Raw genomic sequence first — 11,727 nt, forward strand, 5'->3', positions numbered from 1 at the left:
ATACTGAGATTTTCTAGGACTAAGCCTTCCCAGCAGTGTGAGACCCCACTATATCAGACCAAAAGGTTGGTCATCAGTGCATCCTTCAGACTGATTTATGACCAAAAGGGGGAATTGTGGATAAAAAAAGATGGGGGGTTGGCGGGGGGTGGTACTATAATAAATCATAAATTCCTAACTGGGCAGGTGATGGTGGTCAGTCATGCCGCAGGCCTGTAACTTCTCTAGTGAAAGGTTCTTAAGCAAGCCCTGTCTACTGTTCTCAGCGTTTAAATTAACACACCTTTGAAATACAGAAGTAACACCTCTCAAAGGCATGACCATCCTCAAGAGAGCACATAATCTTAACTCATCTGTAGTCTAATCCCTGCCTTGCTTCCTCACACCTTCACGTAATCTTTCTTACTTTCTCTCCTTAATTCCAAATGCATAAAAGAAACTGCAAACTGTTTTTCTCTGGAGCATTTGAGATCTTGGCATATGTCATCAGTTTGGCTCAAACTCTTACAAAAATTCTCTACAGGTGTGAACATTTCTTACATTGACAGGCTCCTACCAGCCTCCCCAGAAGACCCAGCACACAGCCTACACAGAGGCTGCTCCTACATTAGGCCACTTTTTTAAGACTGGGAGAGACAGCTATTTTTGTCTAATTCATATGAACAAATATAGAAAATCAAAACAAAATGCAAAGACAGAAGAATATCTTTCAAGTGAAGAAACAAGAAAAATCCCCAGGGCAGGAGGGATTTTCCCTAAGGAAACAAAAATAAGAGAGGAGAGGAGGCATCTGAAAAATGCAAAGGAAAGGGCTTGCAGAAATGACTGACTCGGCAACTTATAGATTAACCACACCCTATAGATCTTTAAATGGCCTTCTGGAAACTTGTTACACTTACAAGAGAAACGATCTGTAAATAGATAAGACTAGAGGTCCAGGAATTCCTTCTCCCTTGGAGCCCCCACCCGAAACTCCCCACCCATCCTGAGTCAGGAGGCCCAGGTAGAACCACAGACAAAGGAATTCCATGCCCCTTGCATGGACACTGCAGAGGAATATAAACTGTAAGAAATCTAACCAAGGGGAGCTCGTGCTTGATGCTGTTAAGCCTCACACTCTCCGCCAGCAATAAATTCTCCTTCCTCTAACAAAGTTGTTTGAGTGTCCAATTTTCTCCATTGGGTGTTGCTTCCTACAGCAAAGTAATTTGCCTGATAAAGAATTCAAAGAAATAGTCATAAGGATCCTCACCAAATTCGAGAGTAGAATAGAGGTTCTTATGGAAAACTTCAACAAATAGTTAAAAAGTATAAGGAAAAACCAAGCAGACCTGAATAATATAATAACTGAAATGAAAAACATAGACGGAATCTACAATAGATTAACTGACACAGAAGCATGGATCAGTGACCTGGAAAACAGACTAGTAGAAATCACCAATCAGAACAGCAGAGAGAAAAAATAATTTTAAAAAATGAGGCTAGTTTAAGGGACCTCTGGGGTAACATCAAGTGCTCAAACATTCTCATAGGGATCTCAGAAGGAGAAGAAAGAAAGAAACAGAAACATTATTTAAAGAAATAATGGCTAAAAACTTCCCTAACCTGGGGATGGAAACAGACATCCAGGCCTAGAAAGCACAGAGCATTCCAAACAAGATGAACCCAAAGAGACCCACACCAAAACATATTGTAATTAAAATGGCAAAAGTTAAAGAGACAATCTTAAAGGCAGAAAGAGAAAAATGAGTTACACACAAAGGAAACTCTATAAAGCTATTAGTTGATTTCTCATTAGCAACCTTACAGACCTGAAAGGAGTGGCAGGACATCTTTAAAGAAAGGAACCTAAAACCTAGAAAAATTTACGCAGCAAGCTTATCATTCAGAATTGTAAAAGAGATAAAAGAGTTTTCCAGACAAGCAAAAACTAAAGGACATCATCACCATTAAACCAGTTTTATAAGAAATGTTAAAGAGTTTTTTTTCTTTAGGAAAAAAAAAAAAAGGCCATAACCAGAAATAAGAAAATATGAGAGAGAGAAAAACACCGCAGATAATGTAAAATATTCAATAAATACAGCAAATTAGACATTTAAAAAACTACTACAAAGGTTAAAAGAAAATAGTATCAAACTCGAACTGCAATAAGTGATTAGAAGATGCACAACACAAAAAGATCTAAAATATGACATAAATAACATAAAACATGGAGGGGCGATCAAAATGTAGCCCTTTTAGAATATTCTAATTTAAACACTTATGAGCTAAAAACAGACTGCTATAGGTAAAGATTGATATACATAAAACTCACAGTAACCACAAACCAAAAGCCTACAAAAGTTATACAAAGAACAAAGAGAAACCTAAAGAACGCACCATAGAAAACACTATGGAAAAACAGCAAACACGGGGAAGAGTTTAAGAGAAGAAAAGAGCAGAGAACTATAAAAATGACCTAAAAAGTTAAAATGGCAATAACTACAGTCTTATGAATTAATTTAAATTTAGATGAATTAAATGTTCCAAGAAAACACATAAAGAATCTGAACGGACTTAAAAAACATAACCCATCTATGCTGTTTACGAGAGATTCACTTAAAACCAAATGACACATACAAAGTGAAGGGAAGGAAAAAGATAATCCATGCAAATAGAAACAAAAAGAAAGCTGGAGTAGCAATAATTATATCAGACAAACAGACTTTAAAACAAACAAAAAAAATGTAAAAAAAAACAAAGAAGGACATTAATAGTTATAAAGCAGTCAACATAAGAAGAGCATATAACAATCGTAATGTCTGTATACCCAACATAGGAACAACCAAATCCATAACGCAATTTGTAATGGACATAAAGGGGAAAATCCACAGTACTAAAATAATAGGGGATTTTAATACCTCACATCAATGGATCGATTATCCCGACAGAAAATTAATAAGAAAATAATGGCCATAAGTATCACACTAGATAAGATAGATTTGATAGATATTTTTAGAACATTTCATCCAAAAATTGCAGAGTACACATTTTTTTCGAGTGCATAGGATAGATCACACATGAGGCCACAAAACCAGCCTCAATAAATTTAAGATTGAAATCATATCAAATATCTTTTCCAACCACAATGGCATGAAACTAGAAATCAACTTCAGGAAGAAAACTGGAAAAAACACAAATATGTGGAGACTAAACAACATGCTGCCAGACAATCAATGGCTCAAAGAGGAAATCAAACAAGAAATCAAAAACTGTCTTGAAACAAATGAAAATGAAATCACAACTTTTCATAATGTATGAGATACAGCAAAAGCAGTTATAATAGGGAAGTTTACAGCTATGCAGGCCCACCTCAACAAACAAACCAAAAATCTCAAATAAACAGTCTAACTCTATACCTAAAAAATACTAGAAAAAGAACAAACAAAACCCAAGATAAACAGAAGATAAGAAATATATAAGATCAGAGTAGAAATAAATGAAATAGAAATTTAAAAACACAAATGTGTCCTGGTCACTCCTAAATGTAATTTAGTTCGCATGTGACATAAAGCTTCCCACAGCCTTCCTTTTCTCTTAGTAGGGTCACACCCAGCAGGATGTGAGCCCACCATGTAAGGCAAATGCCTAACCGACATCTGAAACCATTGTTTCTTTTAATCTTGTGTAATAGCTTTCCACACACAAAACATGGATTACAGTATTTTTACACATTGCACTGTGACATGTTGGTCAGGTGGCCACTTTGCGTCCCCTTTATATTGAGGAAACTGTCTAAGCATCTGGTCAACAAAATCAATAATGATACAGTGATCAGTTAGCCTGATATTATATACTGTATATCCTGGATGCTCACAAAGAAGAAAATTTTAGGTTTCTCCCCTATTGAAGTCCCTTTTAATAAATATATCCTATAAAATAAGAATTAAAAGACATAAGTACAGTTCTATTTATTCATCAGCAATTGTTTCTTTATCAGAACAGAGGACAAATGTGTTTTCTGGAGAGATCCACTCGAGTTTGCTGGTCGCCTTTTTACTTTATACGATTCCGCAAGGAAAGGTAACTTTGGCAAACATATTGCTTCGTCCTTCTGAGCATCTGGAATTTAAGCCCAGAGGGAATAGTATTCTCTTGCTCTGAGCAACTCTCACAATACTAATATAATGCTAGATTTTCCCCTTGGCTATATCCGTGTATTCATTCATTTGCCTTTAGCTATTGTCTCCTTTTTATTTATCATTGATTTTGAACCAAACATTTCCGTCTTTGGAAGGGACATCAGGTGTGGCCCAGACTGCTGGTAGCAATATGAGCACAGTGAATCCCTTCAGGACATTCATATGGACTAGGATTACACAGTTGCAAAATTAGTAGACTGTCACATCCCCCAGGCAATACTGCCAAATTCAGCTTTAACCCTAACTTTGTTAGGAGAGAAGAAAGAATCTGGTAAACATGTTGCTTACCCTCTTGCCTCTGCCTTCTGCTGGGGTCCAAGGTGGCCTTTCCACTTCCGGCCTTGGGTATTCCCCAGGTGGCTCCTAGAGGCCTGTTTGTTGGGTACAGACCAGCTTGCTTCCAGAGACACTTCTGCCAAGAGCTTGTGTACTCACTCCCACTCCCCCAGGTGTACTCGCCTTGGTACATGGTCCAGGCTGTGTGTGACCCCACCAGGTTCTGCCTGCCAGTGGGTTGGGAGTTGAATCCAATGTTCAGAGGTGACCTCTAGGTTTTCTCACTAGGTAGAATCCTTTGTAAACAGTTCTTATGATATTTCTGGTGGGACCATATCTTCTTCAGTCGATAAGTATTCTAGAACTGCAGGATGTTAGAGCTGGATGGGATGCCCTCCTTGCTCAGTCAATTTACAGAAACTTCTTGAAACTCTGGGAGGACTTGTGGTGTTGGTGACCCAACTAAGAGCATCATCCAGGATTCCTAAATCCAGCTCTTTTCTCCCACCAGCCACTTTCCTCTCAATAAAATTTATGTGCAAAAAAAAAAAAAGAAAAAGTTTTGCATCTATTTTATTTCGTTATTATCACAAGTTACGGATTTGTGTATTATGTGGCCATTCATATAGATTTATCATAATTGTTCAATATATTTGTGTTTTAAATTATATAGGAAACAAAAACAGGTAAAGTAAAAAAAATACAATAATATTAGCTGTTATATTTACCTACGTAGTTAACTTTACCAATGTTCTTTATTTCTTTGTACAGCTAGTGTTCTTTTGTTTCCGTTTGAAAGGCTATCTTTCAGTGTCTCCTATAGAGCAGGCTTGCTAGCAATGAACTCCCTTAGCTCTTGTTTACCTGGGAAGGTATTAATTTCTCCTTCATTTTGGAAGCATATTTTGCCATGTACAGAATTCTTAGGCAGCTTTTTGTTTTTTTTGTTTGTTTGTTTCGGCACTCTAAATACATCATCCTACTGCCTTCTTGCCTCTTTGGTTTCTGATGACAAATCAGTTATCCACATTGAGAATCTTTTGTATGCAACAAGTTGCTTCTTTCTTGCTGCTTTCAAGATTCTCCCCTTGTCTTTGGCTTATGACAATTTGATTATAATATGTCTCAATGTGGATTTCTTTGCGTTTATCCTGCTTAGAGTAATGGTAGAGCTTCTTGAATATGTAGATTCATATATTTCATTAAATTTTGGAAGTTTTCAGCCATTATTTTTTCAAATATTTATTTCTGCCTCTTTCTCTTTCCCTTCTCTTTCTTAGACTCCCATAATGCATTTGTTTTACTTCATGGTGTCCTGTAGGTCCTTTAGGTTCTGCTCATTTTTTCTAATCTTTTTTAAATTCTGCTCCTCAGACTGGATAATTGCCCTCTTTTTGAGTTTACTGATTCTTCTACCTGTTCTTATCTACCATTGAATCCTACTTGTGAAAATTTCACTTAAGCTATCATACTTAAAAACCTTCAGAATTTCTATTTATGTTCCTTTTTATAATTTCTATTTATTGCTATTCCCTACTCATTTCATATATCATTCTCTCCTTCCCACTTTTTCCTTAGTTTTTTTCCTATGGTTTCTCTTAGCTCTTTGAGCATATTAAGATGTTTTATTTAAAGTTTCTGTTTAATTATCCCAATATCTCAGCATCCTCAGGGATGATTTCTGTCTATTTCTTTTTCTTTTTTTCCTATAAATGGGCTAAACTTTCATGGTTCTTTGTTTGTGGCATTTTTTTGTTGTTGAAAACTAGAAATTTTTGTATTTCAATGTGTTGATTCTGGATATCAAATTCTCTCCCTAGGGATTACTATTGTTGTTATTATTGGCAACTTCTGTCTTAACTTTAAAAACAATATTTTTGCAAAAACTATATTAATTGTCATGTGTGGTCACTACAGTTTTTGTTTCATTTTCTCCATGGTCAACTAGTGACTTGACAGAGATTTCCTTAAGTGCTTGAATCAGTAAGAAAAGAAAAAGAACAACAAAAACTATTGTTTCTTTAAATTCATTCAATAGTGGCCAAGGATGCTGATTCTTTAAATTCATTCAATAGAGGCCAAGGATGCTGATTCGGTCTGAGTGGTTTGAAACAATGGCCAGCCTCCATGCTGGTCTCTCAGCTAACCACCAAGCAGATCAAAACACTTGTCCCTAAACTTTGGAGGACAAGGTCCTTATTACCCACCCAGGTACCTGCAAGCTGCAACAGAAATATGACTTGTCATTCCCACAGCCATCTGATGAAGGGTTAGGCAATGTGGTATAGTAGCTTCTATGCAAAAGGCTAATCTTTATCAATCTCTTTCTTTATCAATACTCCCTCAGATGCTACAAGTGTTCAACTATATTCCAGAACTGTCAAATAGTTGATTCTGATAGTTCCTCCTAACTGAATAGTTGTTTTTGTGGAGTAATTAATACTCGGAGCTCCAAACTTTACCATTTTTTATGACGCCACTCCAAAATATGCTAAACTTTGATGCAAAGATAACTAAAGTAATAGAGATGGTTAAGACCACTCCTGAGTAGAAAAGCAGCACTAGGCCTTCTTATACTCAAGACTGTTGGATGGAAAAATCAGCCTTCTAAAGGACAGAATCCCATCAGCAATATGAACCACAGCCTTGACAACAGGAATCAGTCTACAGCAGAAATTCTCAAATTTGGGTTCTCATGAGGGGAGAGGGGAAGAGTTGGAAGTGTCTCTACCAGGGAAGTCTGAAGACAGGTAAGGAAACTCTGATATTGGTGTAGCCCTCCAATACTTTAGAAGACAGTACTCTTGTTCTTTAAGTCTTAAGGGGCATAAAACAAGGAAATATGGCAGAGGCCCAGGTGATAAATGGGGTGATATTTAGAATTTACTGAGCATAAATTACGCTACAACACTAGTTCAGGCACCATATATTCAACATCTTAGATGCTCACTCTAACCAAACAAAGTTGTTCTTATTTTCCCTTGTGGCAGGCAGAATTCTAAGATGACCGTTAATATTCCTGACTCCTGGTATACAAGCCTACATACTCCTCTCCTTTTGAGTATGGCTGAAAAAAGGGGTTTCACATGTGAAATGAAGGTTTCTGATTAGTCGACTTTGAGTGAAAAGTCAAATAGAAAGGAAGTTTGCCTGGGTGGGCCTGACCTAATCAGGTGAACCCATAAAAAAGACAAAATGCAGCAGCAAGCACTCTTCTGCTGGCCTTGAAGAAGTAAGCTGCCGTGTTGTAAGAGGCAGTGGCGAAGACCCGAAGGTGGCCTCTGGGAGCTATGGAGTTTGTCAGTCAACAGCTAGCAAGAAGATAGTTACCGAAGATAAACGAACACAAAGAAATAGCTTCAAATGAAGTCACAACCCCAGCCACCTCTTTGATTTCAGCTGAATGAGATCCTGATCAGAAAATTCAGCTAACCACAGAAAAGGTGAGGCAATGGATGTATTGTTTTAAGAAATTAAGTTAGTGGTAAAGTGTTACACAGCGATAGAAAATTAATATTTTGTGTCAAAATCCACTCTATCGTATTGGAAAAGAAGCATTAAGACACACTTGTTCATTGCAACTGAAAGGAAAGGAGAAGGCCCAGTTATAGAGACTCAGGTACTAGGTTGGAGGAAGTCCAGTAATAAGGTGAACTCAAAGCTGAACCAATAGTTCTCGCACCTGGGGCTTTATACTAATCTTCTTCCGGTTTATTAAAATGAGGCAACTGCAATGCTTATTTCTGAAATTGAATTAACTGCTGTTTTATTTGGGGGAAAATAGGAACTAAATCACCAGAAGAAAATGGGAAATTTTTCTGTTATTGACCCTGGCGATTTATAGTCATTGGCAACAATTTCCTGGAGGGTTATAAGTGCTGTTCTCACATGGATAAAGCATCTCCTTCTTGGTGACGGGAAATATAAATTAGACAGAAAGGTAAACCACAGAAAGTGGAAAAAAGATTCCAGGAATGTACATTTAAACAATAAACTTTCCATCAGAAGACAATGCTATATGTTAGATATATGGTTAATTTTGTTTCTCTTTTGGTCTGTATGGTAATATATAAATTTTTTTCTTTATGATCAAATAACCTTAATAGTAATAAGAAATTTAAAATAGAAAGAGTATGTTGTTTATCTTTGTTTTTAAGAGTGTAGAATCTGGCATGTTTGGGCATGGAGTGGGACATGCAGCAAATCAGGTGATTCATCCAAAAGTCCTTCAAGGTGGCATTTCTTAATGTTGTTTGCCTTTTCATTTTCTACATGTTCATTAGACATCACACAAATGTATAAAAATTAGGCACAAATACATTAATTTCTCAAGAATGTTATTCAGTCTAATGACTGAAATGATTTTCACCTATCTGCACCAAAATATAGTGATCCCATTTTTATGAAAGGAATGTCTCCTGAAGACCTTGAACAATTCAAAACTTGGATAATCCAAAAGTAATTGCACATAGAAATAAATATAAAGTTAATGTCACACTTTTTCAGAGCTTAAAAATCTATAGTAAATGAAGTGTAGGGATATATTACTATTGTGTTTTGTAACCATATTACTAGTATTTTTTCATTATCTTTGCCTGATATACAGCGATTTTTGCCAACACAAAGGTGTGCTTCTTTAATGCTACCTTTTCATTTTATTTTATTTTACTTATTAAACACCTAACACCACCTGGTCTTCCTAGGTGGTCTCCCATCTAAGTACTAACCAGGCCCAACCCTGCTTAGCTTCCAAGATTGGGCACGTTCAGGGTGGCATGGCCATAGACTACATTTTTATTTTTAGAGCAATATCTCTAACATTAACTGAAAAATATTTGGTCCTTTTTTTATTGTTTTATCTCACTCTGAATCCTTGATTTGAGATTGGCACCACCATTTAATGAACACTTAAGTAATATGAACTCTTTTAGCTTTTTCTTCTCTGGGAAGCTCTTTTTTTGCCCTTTGATGCTACACGATAGCTTTGCCTGGTAGAGTAATCTTGGTTATAGGTCCTTGGTTATAGGTCCAATCCCTTCTGGCCTGCAAAGTTTCTGTTGAGACATCAGCTGACAATCTTATGGAAACTCCCTTATAAGTAACAAACTGCTTTTCTCTTACTGCTTTTAAGATTATCTCTTTGTCTTTAACCTTTAGCACTTTAATTATGATGTGTCTTCACGTGGGCCTCTTTGGATTCATTTTGTTTATGACTGTGCTTCCTGGGCTTATATGTCTATTTTCTTCACCAGATTAGGGAAGTTTTCTGTCATTATTTTTTATAATAGGTTTTCAATGCCTTATTTCCTCTCTTCTGGTACGCCAATGATGCAAATGTTGGTACTCTTGATGTTGTCCCAGAAGACCCTTAAACTATCCTCATTTTTTTAGAATCCTTTTTTCTTGTTGCTGTTCTGATTGGGTGTTTTCTGCTACCTTATACTCTAAATCGTTGATTCGATTCTCTGCTTTATCTAATCTACTGTCGATTCTCTCTAATGTACTCTTTACTTCAATTACTGTATTCTTCATTTCTGACTTCTTTTTTTTATGTTTTCTATCTCATTGTTAAAGTTCTCATTGAATTCATCTACTTTGCCCCTAAGTTCACTGAACATTCTTATAACCAGTGTTTTGGACTCTGCATCTGATAGATTACTTGTCTCCACTTCTTTTAGTTCTTTTTCTGGAGCTTTGTTCTGTTTTTTTATTTGGGACATGTTTCTTTGCCTCTCAGTTTGGGCTGTCTCCTTGAGTTTTTTTCCATGTGCTAGGTAGGGCTGCTATGTCTCCCAGTTTAGTAGAATAACCATATTTAGCAGGCGTCCTGCGGGGCTCAGTGGCACAGTCTTTCTGGTCACCTGAGCCAGGAGCTCAAGTGTGTTTCTTATACGGGTCGTATGTGCCCTCCTGTGGTAGTTGAGCCTTGGTTGCTGTTTGCATGTCAACAGGATGGATTGGCCCACGAGCTTCTTGGTTGTGAGGACTGGCTGTGACTGCAGTGGAGGAGCTGCTGTCCAGGGGCTGACCCTATGGAGCAGGATTTGCTTTAGCACGGCTCTGATGCCTGTCAAGTCTTCCATCTGCTTATGTCATCTCAGATGTGGCCCCAGGTGGTACTCCAGCTCTGGCAGAAGCTGGCCACTGGGCTTGCAGGCTGGAGCTTGCAGGCTGGGTCCTCTTGGAAGGGGCCCTGCCACAGGCCAATTTCAGCCACAGCCTATGCCAGGCCTGGGGGCCACCTGGCATGAGCCACCAAGCAATCTGCAGATGGCCACCACCTACACTGGGCTTGGATATACAAGAGTCCAAGCCACAAAATGAGGCTGGCTGCCACTAGTGCCAGGCTTGGGGCTGCTCAGCAAGAGATGCGGAGCATGCCAAGGCCAGAATCTGCTTGTTTAGGTTTTATGAACCTTTGAGAGATTTTAGGAAAGTCCACAGCATGAGCCAAGGTTGGCTGTTTGTATGAAAAATCCACTGGAAGTAGCTTGGGTGGGCCCACACATTGGGAGGGGCGGGGTCTCAGGGAATCACCTGGGTGGAGCCACCAGTGTTAGCTACCCTGATGGAGACTCAGGTGTGGCGGCTGCCTGCATCTGCATGCAGGGAAGGCTCAATGAAGGAACAGTGGCCTCTGCCAGCTCTTTTGTCTGAGAGAAAGTTGCCCCTCCAGCCCTCACCCAGAAGCCAGATAATCCAGTCCCTCCCCATTTGTCCCTGGCACCTTTTGAGCTGCTGCCCAGTGCTGGAACTCAGAGCTAGTGAGTCTGTCACCAAGTAAGTCCACATGCGGACCCCTTTAGAGAAATATCTGCAATTCCAGTGGCCCTTCGTCTCCCTCAGCTACAAACTCTGCTGGTTTTCACAGCTAGAAATTGTGGGGACTTCTCTTCCTGACCCTAGAACCCTGGGCTGGGGAGCCTGGTGTGGAGCCAAGACCTCTCACTCTTCCCGGGAGACCTCCACAGCTGAGATATTTCTCCTGATTCTCAACCGCCATACGCAGGTGTGGGACCAGCCTATTCTGCATCTCTGCTCCTTCTACCATTCTCGAGGTGACCTCTTCTGTATGTCCCCAGTTGTAGGACTTCTGTTCAGCTAGACTTCAGGCAATTCCCAATTATGGCTTTTCTGTAGTTTGGTTGTAATTTTGATGTGGTTGTGAGAGGAGGCAAGCACAGCATTTCCCTACTCGGCCATCTTCTCATTTTTAAGTTTTGTTTTTTGAGTTCCCTTCTACCTCTTGTAAGTGACTCTGATAGTGTCT

At 38.6% G+C, this 11,727-nt stretch overlaps 1 pseudogene; it reads right to left on the bottom strand.

Moving 5' to 3' along the window:
• Positions 1–9,135: 9,135 nt before the first annotated feature.
• LOC111740992 lies at positions 9,136–9,243 on the bottom strand (annotated as a pseudogene).
• Between the last annotated feature and the right edge of the window lie 2,484 nt (positions 9,244–11,727).

This window comes from Pteropus vampyrus, unplaced genomic scaffold, assembly GCF_000151845.1.
Source record: "Pteropus vampyrus isolate Shadow unplaced genomic scaffold, Pvam_2.0 Scaffold71, whole genome shotgun sequence".
In the NCBI taxonomy this organism is placed as follows: Eukaryota; Metazoa; Chordata; class Mammalia; order Chiroptera; family Pteropodidae; genus Pteropus; species Pteropus vampyrus.